Source organism: Dryobates pubescens, chromosome 3 (assembly GCF_014839835.1).
Source record: "Dryobates pubescens isolate bDryPub1 chromosome 3, bDryPub1.pri, whole genome shotgun sequence".
NCBI classification, from domain to species: Eukaryota; Metazoa; Chordata; class Aves; order Piciformes; family Picidae; genus Dryobates; species Dryobates pubescens.
In genome coordinates, this window is record NC_071614.1 from 4,500,437 (window position 1) to 4,521,850 (window position 21,414).

Consider the following 21,414-nt stretch of genomic DNA (forward strand, 5'->3'; position numbering starts at 1 on the left):
GTCATAGAAGTATAAAGCACTGTGTTAGAATTACTCATAACATGGGTCTTAGAAGTGAGCCTTAGCAAAACCAGCTTCGGTGTTAAAGGGGTGAACGCTGAAATAAGCTTAGGACTGCTTTTATTGTGGTTCCATAAAACCAGGCAAGAATACATGCATGTTTTCATTGTCACCTTCAAATCCAAACCAAGGTGCTAAACAGAAGTCCTTGATAATGCAAGGTGCATAAGTGGTATTTATTCCACACCTATGCACAATCAAAATTTGCTAAATAAAGCAGCTGTGCAAGGGGAAGAAGGAAAGGAGAGAAGGCACAGAAGATAATTCAGTGGCTAGGGATCTCCTTGGAGCCTGCTTTGACATCAAATACGCCTCTCCTACTCACTTCTTGTTGCAACCGTTTGATTTCATACTACTCAATAAGCATTTCAGTGAGCCAAGAATAAGCACGTAGGATGTTCCCACCACTTCTAGAATCTGCCTCCCTTTACCCAGCATCATGAGCAGCTACCCATACAAAGCAAGAGAGCTCCAACTGAACCATTTCTGTTGGAAGGGATCTTAAAGATTCAGTCTAACCATTCTCTAGCTCTACCAACTCTGGAGCTAAACCATGTGCCTTAGCCACACATGCATTTGCATTAAAAGAAGAGTTCCAAGCACAGAGCATATTTATCAAGACCAAAACCAAACCCCAACCCACCAACCAACCAAACTTGTCTCACGTTTTGCTAGCTTTCCTGACTATTTATCCACTTATTCACACAGCAGTTTGCAAATCATAGAATCAATAAGGTTGGAAAAGACCTCAAAGATCATCAAGTCCAGCCTGTCACCCAACACCTCATGACTACTAAACCATGGCACCAAGTGCCACGTCCAATTCCCTCTTGAACACCTCCAGGGATGGTGACTCCACCACCTCCCAGGGCAGTACATTCCAATGGCTAACAACTCTCTCTGGGAAGAACTTTCTCCTCACCTCCAGCCTAAACTTCCCCTGGTGCAGCTTGAGACTGTGTCCTCTTGTTCTGGTTGCCTGGGAGAAGAGACCAACCCCCTCCTGGCTACAACTACCCTTCAGGTAGTTGTAGAGAGCATCTCCCCATCTTTCAAACACCTCCAGGGATGGGGATTCAGCCACCTCTGGACTGAGCTGCTGACAGAGCTCTGCAAATACAGAAAAATTTAAGGGATTTATTTTGACCCTTATTTAGTCCAAAGTGTTATGCAGTCACTATTTCCTGCCTGGAAAAAGGAGAAAATATTTTTAGAAGCACTAAGCAAGCAGAATTAAAAAAAAAAAAAAAAATAAAGAAAGAAAGAAAGGGGGGAAAAAAGAAAGCAGAGTATTTACTGATACAGATATTGCATATTTTTCATGAAGGTCATGAGATAAAATTGGAATGATTCTAAAATAGCTCCTGCTTTGATTAGCCATTTCCCAGCCCCATCTTCCCTCACACAGATTCATTAATACACCCCTAGAACTGTCATTATCCCAATATTCAGAAGGCTTTTTTTTCCCCCACATAAATAATTAGTATTCTAATTCCAAATTAAATGCATTCAGCATTGCTGTTCCTGCAGCTGAACAGGGACTGAAGGACAACATATATATATTTCTTTCTTCTCGTAACTACTTTGCTGTAGTAGCTGCCCCAAAAGAAAATGTTTTCCTAAGTCCTGCTTACCAGGATGCTGTCATCATCTCACAGCAGGACTGTGAGGACCTTACAAGACCACCAAACAACACCTCAACTTCTTCTGGCTCCTGTTCCCCTTCTCTGCTGCAAAACACCACCACTATGAAGATAGACCAGACTAGACCAGGTTGGAAAAGGCCTTTGAGATCGAGTCCAACTTATCACCCAACACCATCTAATCAACTAAACCATGGCACCAAGCACCCTATCAAGTCTCCTCCTGAACACCTCCAGTGATGGTGGCTCCACCACCTCCTCAGGCAGCCCATTCCAATGGGCAATCACTCTCTGTGTAGAATTTCCTCCTCACCTCCAGCCTAAACTTCCCCTGGCACAGCCTGAGACTGTGTCCTCTTGTTCTGGTGCTGGTTGCCTGGGAGAAGAGACCAACCTCTGCCTGTCTACAACCTCCCTTCAGGTAGTTATAGAGAGCAATAAGGTCACCCATGAGTCTCCTCCAGGCTAAGCAACCCCAGCTCCCTAGAATAGAATAGACCAGGTTGGAAAAGACCTTTGAAATCATCGAGTCCAAACTATCACCCAACACCACCTAATCAACTAAACCCTGGCACCAAGCACCTCATCCAGTCTCTTCCTAAACACCCCCAGGGATGGTGACTCCACCACCTCCCTGGGCAGCACATTCCAATGCCTAACAGCTCTCTCTGGGAAGAACTTTCTCCTCACCTCCAGCCTAAACTTCCCCTGGTGCAGCTTGAGACTGTGTCCTCTTGTTCTGGTGCTGGTTGCCTGGGAGAAGAGAGCAGCCCCCAGCTGGCTACAACCTCCCTTCAGGTAGTTGTAGACAGCAATAAAGTCAATAAGGTTGTTAAGCCCTGGAACAGGCTGCCCAGGGTTGTGATGGACTCCCCATCCCCGCAGGGATCTAAACGCCCTGTACATGCCGCGCTGAGGGACACGGCTTAGAGGTGACCTGGCAGCGCTGGGTTATTGGTTAGACTCGATGATCCTGAAAGTCTCCTCAAACAAAAAATGATTCTATGGTAACAACCTCATCTTTACAAGGTACAATTTTGCCTTACATCAACCCTCAGCTTGTCTCATGTGCCCTTACAGAGCCTTGAAAACACCTAGGCATTGGAAGCTTTTCTCTCAAAAGTTTTAATACAAACACAAACCCAAGAGAGGCTTCCAAAGGTCAGGAATTCTACTCTTGCAGTAACATTAATATTTTCACTGAGTGGACTGGGAATTCAGCTCAGAGATGAGTCTTAGAGATCTCATCCTGGTTTATAATCTGTTGAACTACAGACTCTTAATTAAACAAATCAGCCTTTGCCCTCCCAGTTTAGCCTGATTCAGGAAAGCTTTCTGAATGTGGACTTGAGCTCAGTGCAAACCTGGAGCATTATTAACTCAAGTTAGCAAATCCAAATTTGAGGTCTGAGGGTAAATGCCACCAGGATTTGGTTTCTTGCAATACACAGTTTCACTCAGTCTAAATCTCGGGCAATAGATCCATGACATCAATAAATCACAGTATATTCTAAAAGAAACACAGAGAAGCCTTCCACTTGTCAATTGAAACATTAAATGAGCACAGGAAATGAGTTTTAACTCATTGCTCATGGGTAATACGGTGTGGTGCTATTTTGAGAGGCAGGAATGTCAGCTTTTAAAGATTGCTAGAAAGCCTTCTGAGAAAAGTGGGGATGTGTCAAACACTAAATATTCCAAGAGGCATTAACCTGCGGGTTTTCTTTTGTCTGCTGTATCTCTCATCACTTCTCATTACAACCACAATAGAGAACAGAAAAAGGGTGTCAAGGAATTCTCTATGAGCTTCTACAAAAATGGAAGACACTTAAAGGGTCAGCAGGCCGATTATCATTGCCAAGGAAGGGGCTTCTCGAGGAATCCCCCAGAGAACAGAGAATTAACACAGCAGATTAGTCACCCCAGTGCTGTGATAGTAGACATACCACACCATGGTACCGTTTCAGCGTTGCCAACTCAAGCAAATCACACAATAATTGGGATTTTCCCTAAGGCTGCTATAATGAGATTACAGAAAAATAATACATCTTTAAAAACTAATACAATTCTGAGCCAGATGCTTAGGAACAACAACAAAAGAGAGATCATCTTGAAGTAATTGTTCTCCTTGATCTTAAAAGGCCAACAAACAGAATCACAGAATTGTTAGGGTTGGAAGGGACCTCAAGGATCAGCCAGTTCCAACCCCCCTGCCATGGGCAGGGACACCTCACACTACAGCAGGTTGCTCACAGCCACATCCAGCCCAGCCTCAAAAACCTCCAGGGATCAGGCTTCTGAACTTCATTCTAGCTAAAATTCCACCATTTTTAAGCCAATGAAGATCACCTAAAGATCAAATTGGCAATATTGCAAAAATTGAGGCAAAAAATCCTATGATTTGATTGGATTTATTTGGTTTTAATATTAAATGGACACTGTGTGCTGTTGCCTATCCAGGGAAGGACTGCAGGGTTGTGTGGACTCTGCCTCTGTGGTGAAACAGCTTGGGAAGGCGGTGAAAAGGCCATGTCAGCAAAGGAGTGACAGCATAAGAAGGGGCAGGCAGAGATTCACACTGTGAGGGGCCTGGGAGAAGCATCATTGACTTAAACCCTAATTCTCAAAGAAGAATTACATGGCATGAGCTAGGGCACAGCTGTGCTGACAGCAGATAGCAACTACTGAGAGTGCTTTGCAGTTTCAGTCCACCAAGTATTGCTGGTGGCAGTTTCTGCCTGTGTGCTGTGCATTTACTACACAGGCTTCCTTGCTTCTCCTCAAACTGTATACAGTGGAATGCATAACCATATGTACATCACTGCCCACATCCCCTGCACAATTTCACTGTTCTTACAACAAGCAGAGTAAGAGATGGTGTACATTTCCTCCAACTCTTTAAACATGACTACTCATTTAATCTAAGAAAACCCCAAACCAGCAGCAAGTAACTTATCCTAGCTTTTCATGCCATGAGTCTGCAGATTAAACCTGTGAAGCCTTTTGGAAGCACGAGCTAGTAAGGCATGGGCTTAGCCTATATTGTGCATACTACACAGATGCCCTCACACATGCCTGGAAACTAATCAGGGGCCAGTACAATGTGGAATGGGAATTCCATACTAGAGCATACACAGAGAGCCACAGCATTGCTTTGGTTGGAAGAGACTTTTAGGATCATCTAGTCCCAGCGTTAACCCAGCACTGCCAGGTCTACCATTAAGCCACATTCCTCAGCGCCATACCTACATGGCTTTTAAGTCTGTCCAGGGATGGGGACTCCACCACTGCCTTGGGCAGCCTGTTGCAGGGCTAGACAATGCTTTCAGTGAAGAAATTTTTCCTGATGCCCAACCTAACCTTTCCTGCAACAACTTGAGGCCATTTCCTCTTGTTTTATCACTTGTTACTCATGAGAAGAGACTGATCCCACCTCACTCCAACCTCCTTTCAGGTAGTTGTAGAGAGCCAGAAGGTCTCCCCTGAGCCTCCTTTTCTTGAGACTCAACAACCCCAGTTCCTTCAGCCACTCCTCATCACATCTGCTCTCCAGACCCTTCACCAGATTCATTGCACTTCTTCAGACACAATTCAGCACCTCAATGTCCTTCTTGTAGTGAGGGGCCCAACCCCAAATCCAGTATTTGAGCTGTGGCTTCACCACTGCTGGGTACAGGGGCACAATCCCTTCCCTACTCCTGCTGGCCACACCATCCATGATCCAGGCCAGGATGCTGTTGGCCTTCTTGGCCACCTGGGCACACACTGGTTCATATTTATCTGACTGCTGCCCAACAACCCCAGGTCCTTTTCTGCCAGGCAGCTCTGCAGCCACCCTGCCCCAATCCTGTAGCACTGTACAGGGTTGTAGTGACCCAAGTGCAGGACCTGGCACTGGCATGCATGTCCAGATTCTTCTGCAGAGCCTTCCTACCCTCAGGCAGATCTGCTTCCACCCAACTTTGTATCCTCTGCAAATTTACCAAGGGAGCACTCAATCCTCTTACTCAGACTGTTGATAAAAGATATTGAACAGAACTGGCCCCAGAACTGATCCTTGGTGACCACCACTTGCAACCACTCTCCAATTGGATTTAACTCTATTCAGCACCACTCTTTGGGGCTCAGCCATCCAAGCAAACACTAAGATACAAAAATTGATACAAAACTGTTTTGTCCCTAAACAACCAGAGAACTGACTTCTCCAAATGATTGTCAGCTGGAAGCAGCTGAAAGGCCTAAGTTGAAAGCACCACACTTCCACCAGCCATGCCCTGAGGATTTTCCTCCTGTGTGATCCTGGCTTTCACTGTCAGGTCAACAGATCCAGTTCTGCCAAACCTGGGGCATGCTGCAGGCTACAGCATCTCTTCTCCAAGCCAGCTGAGGTGAGAGCTTAGAAATGACTGTTTATAGGCTTTGATCCTGGTTGTCTTTCTTTCTACACAGACATTATGGTAGCCTTCAGTGCATTACTGTCAGTCTGTCTTTAATAAACAAGCTTTAACTATCTCAATTTGTCAACAATGCAGATTAAAAACCCAGGAGATGAGAAATGAGCATTCCACTGGTTTCCTGTATTTATACAGGCATATCATAAGACCTGGGGGCATGGAGAGGTTTTATTGGACATTTTCCAGGGCTCACCAAGGAGCAGCACAGAAGCAGGCATTCAGAACCTGAAATACTTAAATCAATAATAGATTATTTCTAGCTTTAAGAGCTTTCATGGCATTCATGCTGTTTCTCAAAGTAAGTTCAGGGACATGCCTCAAAACATTGATCCTACTGACTAATGGTAGATATTTACTTGGTTTCCCATTTGTCTTTCACACTACTATTCTTCTACTGATACAAATGCATGAAGCTGGTCAGGCTTCTGCCCTACTTCCCACATACATTCATCTGCCTGGGAAATTCTTTTAAGAATAACAAAGAGCTGTACACTTACTCTTTGGAATAACATTTGGCATCAGCAACAGAACAACAGCTCATGTTCATTTTTCACTGGATTTCATTACTAGAAATCTCCAATTGAGTTTCCATCAGAAAACTCATCTGCTTAAGAGGATGAGTTATTGTATTTCAGTTTCTTTAGTCAGCAGTTCATTGTTTCTGAGTACATGCAGTCATTTAAAACACTTTATAATGAGAATTTAACTACCTCTTACTAAGCAGTAGTAGTTAAAACATTTTGCAAACAAAGGCCATTCCATGATGTTGGAAGTCATCCCTCTTCTCAACCTTCCCCCAGTCACAGGCTACCCTTTGACATGACTGACATGTTCTTGGCAGATCTACAGCAGAGAGGCTGCACGTTTGGCTTCAGAGAGTATCTTCCCCAAGCAACCCTCTCAGACAGAATTTACCTTCCCCTGCCTTGCAGAAGGAAGAATAATCCTTCACCTAAGAATTAAGATAAAGCAGTGATCCCCCCAACTTTTTCTTTGGATCATCAGCATCTACCTGTAAAAACATCTGCAGCAAAGTAAATCTTTCTTATGAATACTACTGCAATATGCTATGCATTTTGTGAAGCACACACACACAAAAAAAACCAACCAAAAAGGATGAGATAAAGATGAAACACACACTATTTATACAATATTATGCATTAATGACACAAAACATAGTTTCTTCCCACACCCCAATTGACAGCCTTGTGTCTGCATCCTACTCTGGAGGCCACTGAGCTAGAGCACCAAACTCCTCCTAATGCACATCACACTCACTGATGTTCTCTTCCCAAATGATGTGCTGGTGTGTACCCCAGGTCTCTTTTTACTCACACAACAAAGTTTATTTTCAAAGGCAGCAGGGTTATACTCCTAGGTTTCATCACAAAGTAGTATTAGGAAGTGTTCCAAGGGTGTGCACCTCAACAGGAAAACACTCCCGAGTTCATCAATTAGATGCCTCCACTATGTAGCAGCCTCGTTTTTCAGCAGGTCCTAATGAGTTTGACATCTGCAAGGGACACCTCTCTGAAGAAATGACTGGATGATAAATACAGTAGCTCACAACAGCTTCTTTAGAAACCACAGGAGAAAAAGCAACTGGAGAAAACAGTGACACAAAAGCCAGGTTACATCTTATCTTCCCTGAGTTCAGTGTTCTCCCTGAGGCTTCTGTCTGGCCCTTCTGAGTCTGGCCAGTTTTGTTCATCTTCCTGCCCCAGGGAGAAGGAATGGAGAGCCATAATCATCTTCAAAATTAGCTAGCTCCCTACTTTTTCCTGTTAAACAACAGCAGAAGGGTTGTCTAAGGCCATGGCCGTGTTCCTGCATGCATCGGTTGTCTCTGGCCAAAATTAACTCTTTAAAATCAGATATAGCTCAATAATCAAATCAGCCAAGGTACATGAAACTCATAAGATCTTCACAGTTCATTAACAATTTTTACTGTCCCTTGGCTGTGACAGGAATGGTGTGAACACAGGATCCTCAGAAGCTGCAATTCGCTCTTCTATAACATATAAAACCTCTGATTTTCTGCTAAGTCCTCTAAGCTGATTCACATTTTACTTTAGGTATCCTTACCAGGCATCAACTAATCTTTCAAATGAGTACATTACAGTCTTACAACTGGAAAAAAGATTAGCCAGGAGTTGCTATTTCCAAGTATTAAAGAAAGATTATGGACTCCTAACAACTTGGCTACGGTGCATTTGCTCAAAATCCATCTCATTAGAAATGCTGTGTGAAACCCCTCATTCCTGGAATGCTTCATGGAGAACACATTGTAGAGCATTTTACAAGCAGAGATCATAAATCAGGCAGATTTGAGTCAAATGAACATTCTAGAGAACTTTCTGCAGTGACACAGCATCCTGCTGCCAGGATTTCACAGTTACATCACACGTCTCAACCACTTCCTCAGCGCTTCTGGGAACGTCTCTCCCTCTCTCTCTCCCTTTCCCAGGACCTCATTTTGCTCCAGAGGAGCTGTGCAACTATAAAAATTGCCCCCAAAAAATCCCCCAAACAAAAGAAACCAAACCCTCCTGACTTCACCAAGCTCAGCCCCCAACAGGCAATGTGCAATGAAAACTATATAACACTGGCACAGGTTGCCCAGGGAGGTGGTGGAAGCCTCATCCCTGGAGGTTTTGAAGGCCAGGCTGGATGTGGCTCTGAGCAATCTGCTCTAGTGTGAGGTGTCCCTGCCCATGGCAGTGGGGGTTGGAACTACATGATCCTTGAGGTCCCTTCCACCCCTGACAATTCTATGAAAATGTTTTTCTGTGACCCAGGACAGGTTTTTATGCAAACAAGACATTACCCATTATCTACTGGAGTCACTAGTGTCAAGATTGATGCCTGTGCTTCCTTTACATCCTCTTTGTTGCTCAAAAGCATCCCCTCTAGACTGGTAGGCCAACAGAGTAACCCTGCCAGCAATTCCCTTCACAGACTTCAAGCAAGACACTCTGGACCAGGTTGTTCTCTCTCCTCTGTACACTGATTTCACAGATAAATCAGTATTGGAGGTGCACTCATGCCATTTTCACGTGTGAACCAGCTGTCCTCTAGACTTGGGTAAGGAAAGGGATGAAATAAAACATCTTCACTTAAAGACATCACATTTTGAACTTGGATATCTTTTAGATGCTCAAGCTAATTCTGTAACCCACACTGCCATTTTTAAGCCTTAATCACAGCTACTTACACATGCCTCCGTGTCCCAAAAAGAAACTAAGTGAACTGCTTGAGATCAAGCCAGATGTGCTCTGAACACCACCACCAAACTGGTCTCCAGACTGAGTTATCCCAAAGTGTTTAGAAGCTCTTATCTTCTTGCACCCATCAGTGTTCTTTGGTCTCCAGCCTGTCCCCAAGTTTCTATTTCAGTTTTAACCATTTTCTGCGAAGATACAACCTTTCAATAAGACCTTCTATGATTAATCTAAATACATCTAGCAGATACATTTATTAAAACAATAAATACCTCCAAAAACCCCCAAACCAAATCAACAACAAAAAACCCCACCAAAAAAGTCCCACACAAAACCACCCAAAAAAACCCCAAACAACACAACCCCAAAAGGAAAAATCCAGGTTTTAAAGACCCTCCAGGACAATCTGAATCAACTAGCCTGAAAAGGGGATTATCAACTAATGAAATACTCTCTTCAAGGAGTACAGTTTGTCTTTCAAGGATTACACTTCAATTTCCAGCTGGAAAATACTTGGCTAACAAGACAATGTTCATCATCTGGAAGACTAAGAGCAGTCTCTGAGGAGGATGCTATTCCTGTGAGGACAGACTGAGAGAGATGGGGTTATTCAGTCTGGAGAAGAGAAGGCTCCAAGAAGACCTAATTGTGGCCTTCCAGTATCTGAAGGGGGCTACAAGAAAGCTGGGAAGGGATTTTTTAGGGTGTCAGGGAGTGATAGGACTGGGGGGAATGGAGCCAAAATAGAAATAGCTAGATTCAGATTGAATGTTAGGAAAAATTGTTCCCCATGAGGATGGTGAGAGCCTGGCACAGGTTGTGGAGGGAGGTGGTAGAAGCCTCATCCCTGGAGGTTTCTAAGGCCAGGTTGGATGTGGCTGTGAGCAACCTGATGTAGTGTGACGTGTCCCTGCCCATGACAGTGGGGTTGGAACTGGCTGATCCTCGAGGTCCCTTCCAACCCTAACAATGCTGTGATTCTATGATTGCAAGCCTCTAAAACCAACTTTGTAGGTGCCCAACTGTATGGTTTGCTTGCGTTTGGTCCCTAAAGCAAGCAGCTTTTCATGCAGCACATTTAACTGAGCCTTGAAGGGGTGCTGAAGGAGGAGAGAGAATGCAGTTATTTACCAGCAGGCCAGTTCTTCCAAACCACAGGCACGTAAGAGACAAAAGCTCAGATTCACCCCCCAATGCACGAAGAGCCATCTGTAACACTGCCAACGTAATTGCTCACAGAGCTCCCCAAAAGAGCCAGATGCCACCACTTGAACACATTCCCAACTTAGTCATCTGAGTACTGAAGACAGGAGGGAATAGCAGGAAGTTGAAGGGTCAATGGTATGCCATTTATATTCTGAAAAGATGAAATGGATTTTTTTTTGGGGGGGGGGGGGGGGGGGGGGGGGGGGGGGTAAAGGAGAAAATTAAGCCGAGAGGACGTCACGCCAAACAAAATGTGCTTCAGCAGCACAATTTGCTACCAGAAATAAATGTGTGTGTCATTCTGGAGTTTTTAGAATATGAAAGGCATGAAAATTGTGCTCTGATAATAATACAGAAGGAAAATGTGGCCAAATTTCCTCCTAATTAAAAGCCGCAGTGAAGACACTCGTGCAACTTCTTTCTGATTCTCTGCACTTTTCCAATCAGGGCTTTGTATCCAGAGCTTATTCTCACAGTGAAATTGGAAGAGGCATTTAACAATCTCATTTTCTTATGCACCTGTTTTCTCCATTTCACTAGCAGTAGCTAGCTGCAGTAATTTCTCTAAGTGCTGGGAGGCCAAAATTTGGACTTCAAGGCTCTTGTAATGGACAGAGAGCTGCCAAACAGAAAGGGACCTGGGGGTGCTGATTGACAGCTGCCTAAACATGAGCCAGCAGTGTGCTCAGGTGGCCAAGAAGGCCAATGGCATCCTGGCATGCATCAAGAATAGTGTGGCCAGCAGGAGCAGGGAAATCATTGTGCCCCTGTATTCTGCACTGGTTAGGTCACACCTTGAGTACTGTGTCCAGTTCTGGGCTCCTCAACTTAAGAAGGACATTGAGACACTTGAATGTGTCCAGAGAAGTGCAACAAAGCTGGGGAGAAGCCTTGAGCACAAGCCCTACAAGGAGAGAATGAGGGAGCTGGGGTTGTTTAGCCTGGAAAAGAGGAGGCTCAGGGGAGACCATATTGCTGTCTACAACTACCTGAAAAGTGGCTGTAGCCAGGTGAGGGTTGGTCTCTTCTTCCAGGCAACCAGCACCAGAACAAGAGGACACAGTCTCAAGCTGTGCCAGGGGAGGTTTAGGCTGGATGTGAGGAAGAAATTCCTCCCAGCAAAAGAGATTGGCCATTGGAATGTGCTGCCCAGGGAGGTGGTGGAGTCACCATCCCTGGGGGTGTTCAAGAGGGGATTGGATGTGGCACTTGGTGCCATGTCTAGTCATGAGGTCTGTGGTGACAGGTTGGACTTGATGATCTTTGAGGTCTCTTCCAACCTTGGTGATTCTGTGAAAAGGGGATAAATATAATGACAGTTTTTCCAAGTACAATGAAAACGTTCATCTGGTGTTGTCTCAGCTCATCAAGACCACAGCTGCCTTTTTCCCCCAGCACTTGCCTTTCAGCCCTGCCCACTTCAACCGTGTCTCAAGTTACCAAGGGTTTGCCAGGACAAGGGTCACTCAAGAAAGTTAATCTGAATTAATTTTTAAAGTGGATTAGTCAAAACATATTAAACCTCTGTGTAGACACTTTCCTTCAAAATTACAGCACACTTAATTACCTAATTTGCTCTGGAAATTAAGTTAAATTGAATCAAGACACTTTTAATTCTGATTCAGAGTATCCACAGGAGAGTTTAATGTCATTTAATTAATCCACTGTGTATTCACACTTCTATTTCATTTGGATTAACTTTTTGGAGGGTTGCAGTACACAACAGCTCTGATGCTGGACATGGGCCAGAATTTGCAGAAGATGAGAATTTTCCATTTCAAACATAAAATATGGGCCACTTACACAATTAAAAAGCATGATAGAAAGTTGTCCTCATTTGATTTCCCCCCTCCCCCATCATTTGTGAAGTGTTAAGCTTGATGAGTTATAACAAAAGTAGTTATTTGATAAACATTTAATTGAAATAGGCTATTTAAAACATGGAAACAAATTCAAGTGGTAATATTCCTTTTTGTTTTAATTATTGGCACTTAGAGAGGAGATTAAACTTATTTTTCCCCACCTCCATTCATAGAATCACAGAATTGTCAGGGTTGGAAGGGACCTCTAGGATCAGCCAGTTCCAACCCCCCTGCCATAGGCAGGGACACCTCACACTACAGCAGGTTGCTCAGAGCCACATCCAGCCTGGCCTTCAAAACCTCCAGGGATGAGGCTTCTACCACCTCCCTGGGTAACCTGTTCCTGACTGTTGACTTCATTTGGCACACTTTTTGTCTGGTCATTTTTCATTACACTGTTGAAGATTCAGGCTCTCATCTACAAAGGTCCAGCAAGGCAGAGCTCAACAGTATCACAGTATCACCACGGTTGGAAGAGACCTCCAAGATCATCAAGTCCAACCTGTCACCACAGACCTCATGACTAGACCATGGCACCAAGTGCCACATCCAATCCCCTCTTGAACACCTCCAGGGATGGTGACTCCACCACCTCCCTGGGCAGCACATTCCAATGGCTAATGATTTTCTCGGTGAAGAACTTTCTCCTCACGTCAAGTCTAAACTTTCCCTGGCGCAGCTTGAGACTGTGTCCCCTTGTTCTGGTGCTGGTTGCCTGGGAGAAGAGACCAACCCCTTCCTGCTGCCATCAGAGCCTGAAAGAAGTGATCCCATTGACTGAACATAAACAGTCTAAAAAAGGTTTAATGATGGAATTATTCAGAGAGCCCCAAGAACATGCAGGTCCCAAAGAGCTCTCCAGCAAGCCACCAGCAAAGGCCAGCTTCCAAAGGATTTATTTCTTATTTAAGGCAGGTCCCAATGAGGATTAGCACCAAACAGCAGGAAGACAGACAGGTTATCCATGGGAGGTGTTCAATTTGATGGTCCTACATGCCATGCTGTATACCATCCATTCCCAGGCACATGGGACAGGATTAGTAAGATTTATATTGAGACTTCTCAATTTCCATTTAAAGTATATAAAGCAATTAAGCAATTCTTGCTTTCTCAGCCATTACTGTTGGAAAACTGCTGCTAGCCCTCAAGTTATCACTAGGTGGAAATTCATATCAGAAATTAATTGGTTCAAGTATCAAGGGAAGGCATTTGTTATGGTGCCTGAAATCAAGTCACACCAGACAGGTGACTGCAAAAGTAGTGGGAAAAGAGGGATGAGGACATCATTTCAGGCTCAAGGTGAGGAAAAAATTCTTCACAGAGAGAGTTGTTAGCCATTGGAATGTGCTGCCCAGGGAGGTGGTGGAGTCACAATCCCTGGAGGTGTTCAAGAGGGGATTGGACATGGCACTTGGTGCCATGGTTTAGTCAGGGGGTCTGTGGTGACAGGTTGGACTTGATGATCTTTGAGGTCTCTTCCAGCCTTGGTGATTCTGTGATTTGTAGGTTTATGCATAAATCCTTGTGTTTATGCCATCTCTTACACCAGTCAGTGTCCAGAAGGGAAAGGCTGTGTGTGTGTGCAGGAATGCATCTACATGCTTATGAACAGGCAATTTTCTAGCATCCTCTCTGCAAAACTCTCCTCTGTTGGGAGGATGTTTGTTTCTGGGTAGAGCTATCCTGCAAAAAAGGAAATATTTACATCACTGTCAGAACAGAGCAGGTATTGCCTATTGGCAGAATTCAAGCCTCCCTGAAAGAGAAATTTTGCACTGACAGCAGCAAAGTTGAAGTAATGCAATAAAGCATTGGCAGAAGTCATTTAAAGGACACAGAAATAATTAAAAAAAGAGACTATTTTAATCAAAAGCTATTAGGAAATTCTACTCCATTTAGTAGATTGGCTCTCAAAAAGCTGATTTCCCTGCAAATAGTACCAGAGTGTTTCTCCTATTATCTAAGTTTGCAATAAAAATATTGCTTCAAAATGGAAACTGAATCATTAGTGTCACTTCTTAGGGGGGGAAAAAAACCACCCTAAACAACAAACCCAGCAATATGATTACAATAGAATTATCCAGGTTGGAAGAGACCCTCGAGATCATCGTGTCCAACCTATCATCCAGCACCATCTAATCAACTAAACCATGGCACCAAGCACCCCAGCCAGTCTCTTCCTAAACACCTCCAGTGATGGTGACTCCATCACCTCCCTGGGTAGCACATTCCAATGGGCAATCACTCTCTCTATGAAGAATTTCTTCTGAACATCCAGCCTAAACTTCCCCTGGTGCAGCTTGAGACTGTGTCCTCTTGTTCTGGTGCTGGTTGACTGGGAGAAGAGACCAACCCCCACCTGGCTACAACCTCCCTTCAGGTAGTTGCAGACACCAAGAAGGTCTCCCCTGAGCCTCCTCTTCTCCAGGCTAAGCAACCCCACCTCCCTCATTTTCTCCTCACAGGGCTGTGCTCTAAACCCCTCCCCAACTTTGTTGCCCTTCTCTGGGCACGTTCCTGCAAGTCAACATCTTTCCTAAACTGAGTGGCCCAGAACTGGACACAGGACTCAAGGTTCAGCCTACTATCAACCAGTATGTCCAGGTCCCTTTCTGCCTGGCTGCTCTCCAGCCACCCTGACCCCAGCCTGTAGCACTGCATGGGGTTGTTGTGGCCATTGTGTAGAACCCAGCACTTGGATGTGTTAAATCTCATGCCCTTGGACTCTGCCCATCTGTCCAACCTGGCAAGGTCCCTCTGCAGAGCCCTTCTACCCTCTAACAGACCCCAGCTTGGTGTCATCTGCAAACTCACTGATGATGGACTCAATGCCCTCATCCAGATCAAGCATTGATCCTTGGGGGACACCACTAGTGACTGGCTGCCAGCTGGATGATACATCTCAGCAATTTAGTAGTTTTAGAAGTACAGGTAGTGGTCAAATATTTTTGTGCTGTACTGATGTTCACTGACAGCTGTCAATATGAAAGCTGCTTCCCATTTTTAGTGAGCTTTCTTATGCTCTTCCTGAGCTGAACATAAGAAGGAGAAGTTCTTTTAGGACAAATCTATCACATCAGCTCTTCTAATACTGGCAGCACAGATGAACAATTAATTTTCTTCTCTACTAACACTGCCACTTGTCTGAAGTTTTGCAAACTCATCTGGAAAAAACCCAAGTGCTTCCTTTTCCCTTCTGAATGAAGCAGTGTGCACACAGAAAGGCAGATCTGTCATCTGGAATTATTATACCCTCCCTTCAGGGACTGCACAGGGAGGACTTCTGCATGGATCATATCTTAACCCATTTACCATTCACCTCTGCCCACCTTAGGTCCCTTCAACCCTGTGCTGTGTTGCAGGTCACTGTCTATTCATTGCTGTTAACTCACTCCCAAGCAGCCATCACAAATCTCTCTCAGGCTGTGATTTGGTAGGGCTGCTTTAGGCACAATGGCTTCAGGAGAAAAGGGAAGAAGGCTTGTAGGAAGGGGAAATAGCTATTATTAGTCCTGCTGATAGAGCTGGGAAAAGCAGCCAATCATTTGGATGTGCTCTCCCTTCACCAGACCTCACACAATTGGCCTGCAAAGGGATGCTCTGACTACAAGCAGGCACCTCCCATCAGGGCTGAGATGGCCACTTGGTCCTGTTAATTTCCTGACCCCCCCTCATTAGCTCCCTGCTATTATTTTCCAATTCCAGGCATATTAGCCATCTTTGCCAAAAGAAGAATTTCATAAGCACTTCAGTTATGGTCTCTGCCTGAGAAAGTTTACAGGTTAAAGGTCCATCCCTGCTCAGCAGGCTTTCAAATGGGGGTACTTAGTGTAATTGCCCACAGAAACCATATTCTAAGGCAAGACTTGGAAGGTAAATGAAACAAATACATCAGGGAACAAAATCTGCTGTGAAGGGATGAATTTCAAATACAGTGGGAGCTGACACCACATTATTCTGCTGTACATGCAACTGTGTAGAGTAAGAATTACCAGGATTGTTTGTGCATTGAGCTTCATTTTGGACCAGTAAATAATGACCCAGCTGAATAACAAATACAGAAAGAAAACTCAAACATTTTAGCATGAATTAGCTTCCTAATTCTTTTGCAGCCAGTAAGCAGCAGTGATCACAACTCGTCTCAGAGGAGTCCTCATTGCTCTCTACAACTACCTGAAGGGAGGTTGTAGCCAGGTGGGGGTTGGTCTCTTCCCGCAGGCAACCAGCACCAGAACAAGAGGACACAGCCTCAAGCAGCACCAGGGGAGGTTTAGGCTGGATGTTAGGAAGTTCTTCACAGAAAGAGAGATTGGCCATTGGAATGTGCTGCCCAGGGAGGTGGTAGAGTCACCATCACTGGAGGTGTTTAGGAAGAGACTGGATGGGGTCTTTGATGCCATGGTTTAATTGTTTAGATGGTGTTGGGTGATAGGTTAGACTCCATGGTCTCAAAGGTCTTTTCCAACCTGGTTAATTCTATTCTATTCTATCACTTGCCTGTGACAACTCAATCCTCTACTATTTTGTTTACAAACCCTATTCTATCAAAACCTCCAACTGTTTAAGGCAGAAACACAAAAGAGGAGCTGGAAACCTGTTTTGTTTTTTGGCTCAACAAAGCACAGCCAATATCTGTGTCTTGTAGACTGACAGTTTCCATCTTTGGCCACCCAATATTACTATTTATCTACTGAAAACACTAAATTATCTCTGACATTTAACAAACCTCCTGAGATTCTAGAAGGAAAAAAAAAAAGCCTTTCAGAGAGACTGTAGTTTGTATTGATGAAGCCTACCAATTAATTGCTATCATCATCTGTAGTCATTGATATATAGCAAGCATTTAGCTTTGTACTGCTTAAGACACTAATGAGATGTGTCAATTCTTGTTGACTTTACAGGAAAACAATGGATTTTGCAGGAAAAAGACGACCAAAAAGAAAGCTTAAACAGCTCCTTTACAACTGGAAGCTGAAGTCTGGTTAAAAAAAACATCCTCTTCACAGCCTGCAAAACCCAAAAGGACAGACAGAACTCAGCTCCTTCTGTCCACAACACAAACTATGTGACAAATGTCATAGCTTTTTCACAGTGGTCACTGCTGTGACCACTAGAGGTGAGGCATCTGTGGAGAGGAAAGGTAGTGCTCCAACCTGAAACCTGATCATAGTGATGAGGAATGGTGCAAGAAGGCAGGGGAATGTCAGAGGATGCAAGACAGGGGCAGCAACAACAGCCCAGGGCTAGAGAGATACAAGCAAGGAGGACAGGAGGGAAAGCCACTTGGGGAGATATTTACAGTGGCTGACTTCTTCCCAGGCTCCCTGGGTTCCTCCTACAAGCAGCAGAGGAGATGGGCTCTTCCAGGGCAATAATTCAAAGCACCAAGCAGCTATAACCAGTCTTCTGCTGTCAACTCCCCTCCTGGGGGAGTCTCCCTCCTTTAAGCTGAATACAAGATGAGGTTTTCTAGGATAAATTCCATCTTTGTGAATTCCCATAGCATAGATTTTAAAGGATGTCAGTCTCCTAACTCTCTTTTTAAAGGCTGTGGTAAAAATTTTCACTGACTGGAGTGCCAATATACTTCGGCCAGCGTTGAGTACTATCGAGTGCCCTATCTGAAGCCCTGCTGTGAACAGAGGAGAGAATCACAGAGAGATTGGTAGCAGGTTCTACCTCTGCTCAAAGCCAAGTGAGCATGCTAGCACAGGACCTGCAAATTGCACAACACCCAAGCTAATAATTTAATAGATTTTGATCCCAGAAATACTGATTGGAAGCCTTGGAGGTTGTCTCAGTGCATCTTCACAACAGATGTGTGGCACACTTCTTCATATTTAGATGCCAGATTTGGGGCTGACACAGACAATGACTTAGAATCATAGAATCAATAAGGTTGGAAGAGACCTCAAAGATCATCAAGTCCAACCTAAAGCTGGGGTTGCTTAGCCTGGAGAAGAGGAGGCTCAGGGGAGACCTTCTTGCTTTCCACAACTACCTGAAGGGAGGTTGTGGACAGGCGGAGGTCAGTCTCTTCTCCCAGGCAACCAGCAGCCGAACAAGAGGACACAGTCTCAAGCTGTGCCAGGGGAGGTTTAGGCTGGATGTGAGGAAGAAATTCCTCCCAGCAAGAGAGATTGGCCATTGGAATGTGCTGCCCAGGGAGGTGGTGGAGTCACCATCACTGGCAGTGTTTAAAATAAGACTGGATGAGGCACTCAGTGCCATGGTTTAGTTGATTAGATGGTGTTGGGTGATAAGTTGGACTTGATGATCTCACAGGTCTTTTCCAACCTGGTTAATTCTGTATTAATCATTCTTGCTTGTTTGGGAGATGAGAGAAGATATTGCATTAACAATGTACTAATAACTGTAGTACTGCTGGAATTGCTAACTTTTCAGCTATTTGTATTGCTAATGCATGGAACCAGAACCAACTCAGATGGTCCTGGTGATACCAGTGGTCCTGTACTCTAGGGTGGGTACAATGTGCACTTCCACAGCCTCCAAGCTAAAAATGAACAACTGGACAGTAGAGGGCAACTCCTGACCTTGGTCACACATCACATGAGCTGTTCATTCCACCTACTACCGTTTCCCATTCTTCAGCTCAAGCAGATCAGCTTTCATTTTCCTATCCAAATCTATGGCTCTTGTGTTTTACTGGAAAGGAAATTTTCCTCCCAATTTCGTCTTTCCTGTTTACATTTTCTATCCTGGAACTGCAGCTGTGCTGATAGTCTGATGTAACAAGTCCTTCTAAAAATAAAGAAGTGCAAGAACATTCTTGGAGATCTTCTTGCCCTCTAATGTCTGTAGACACTATTGTCTTTCCTGCTTTCCCAGACAATCTGTAACTGGGGAGAATATAGCTCTATTAACCTTGCTGGATCAGCCAGAATGTCAAAATCTGTGTTATAAATCTTCATCTTAATCATTTATGATTAAATATTCAGATGAGATTATGTGCAACCTAATTCTACACATCCATCTCCACTTCCCTAATTAATGACAGACAGCAACAGAGGGGGAAGAAAATAAAATACACCTTTCCTGAAGTAACTAAGGCACAACCTGAGCTTCTATCAACAACTTTCCTTACTAAGTGCTCTTTCTTCATTGCTATTTAAGAAAGAAACATGATTAATGAAGTTGTATAGATTGAATTATGAATCTGTTGCTTTGCAGAATCCCAGCATGGTGGGAGTTGGAAGGGACCTCTGGAGATTATCCAGTCCAACACCCCCTGCTAAAAGGTCACCCAGAGCAGGTTGCCCAGGATCAAAATGCACAGTGGAGTTTGGAATCATAGTATCAATAAGGTTGGAAGAGAGCTCAAAGATCAAGTCCAACCTGTCACCCAACACCTTATGACTACTAAATCATGGCACCAAGTGCCACATCCAATCCCCTCTTGAACACCTCCAGGGACAGTGACCACCACCTCCCTGGGCAGCACATTCCAATGGCTAAAAACTCTCTCAGTGAAGAACTTTCTCCTCACCTCCAGCCTAAACTTCCCCTGGTGCAGCTTGAGACTGTGTCCTCTTGTTCTGGTTGCCTGGGAAGAGAGACCAACCTTCACCTGGCTACAATTTCCCTTCAGGTAGTTGTAGACAGCAAGAAGGTCTCCCCTGAGCCTCTTCTTCTCCAGGCTAAGCAACCCCAGCTCACAGGTCCTTCTCCACAGAGCTGCTTTCCAGGTCAGCCCCTCACCTGTACCAGTGCAGGGGGCTATTCCTCCCCAAGTGCAGGACTCTGTACTTGCCCTTGTTGAACTTCATGAGGTTCCCCTCTGCAGAACTCTCCAGCCCAGCCAGGTCTAACTCTTGCCAGCGTCAACTGCAGTAGCCCCAGGGCTCTCATTTTCACGGAGCCTCACTGGTTTCAATTCTTCTCCACGTGTCAGACTCTGACATACACACAATGAAAGGTACACAGGAGGCCACCTTCCAGGGCTCAGTGGATAAAAACCCACCTTTGTTCATGAAAAGCAATCTAAGATTTATGAACCACTAAAGACCCTCTTAGCCTATACTTCCACTTAAAGCTGCTTCAGCTTTTAGACCCCCATTTGAGCTACTTAGACCCTAATTTTGAGAGGGGCTGAGAAAGTGCACCTCACACTGAAACTGAAGTCACTGATGCACATCAGCAGGTCTTTGGAAAGAAAAAAAATAATTTAAAAGTAAAATAAGAAATGAAACCTGAAAGCTGCTGAAGGCACCACTTAAAACTCTGAGAGCCAACTCAAGTTGTGAATCACAGATTCCAAATGAAAGAGACCTTTCACAGGGAGACAAGAAGTTCCATCCTTCCATCAGCCTGAAATGGACTTCTGAGTAGATTTTCTAGAATGCTGCAATAAGTTCCTTTGGTTCAATGAGAAGAAAAAAGAAATAAAGAATGTTTAGCTCAGTTAAAATCTGATGTCAGGAAAACAGACACGGGAAAGAGCAGCCAGGCAGAAAAGGACCTGGGGGTACTGGTTGACAGCCAGCTGAACATGAGCCAGCAGTGTGCCCAGGTGGCCAAGAAGGCCAATGGCATCCTGATCTGCATCAGAAATAGTGTGGCCAGCAGGAGCAGGGAAGTCATTGTGCCCTGTACCCAGCACTGGTTAGGCCACACCTTGAGTCCTGTGTCCAGTTCTGGGTCCCTCAGTTTAAGAAGGACATTAAGACTCTTGAACGTGTCCAGAGAGGGACAACGAGGCTGGGGAAGGGTCCGGAGCACAGCCCTGTGAGGAGAGGCTGAGGGAGCTGGGGTTGTTTAGCCTGGAGAAGAGGAGGCTCAGGGGAGACCTTATTGCTCTCTACAACTACCTGAAGGGAGGTTGGAGCCAGGTGGGGGTTGGTCTCTTCTCCCAGGCAAGCAGCATCAGAACAAGAGGACACAGTCTCAAGCTGTGCCAGGGGAAGGCTGGAGGTGAGGAGAAAGTTCTTCCCAGCAAGAGAGATTGGCC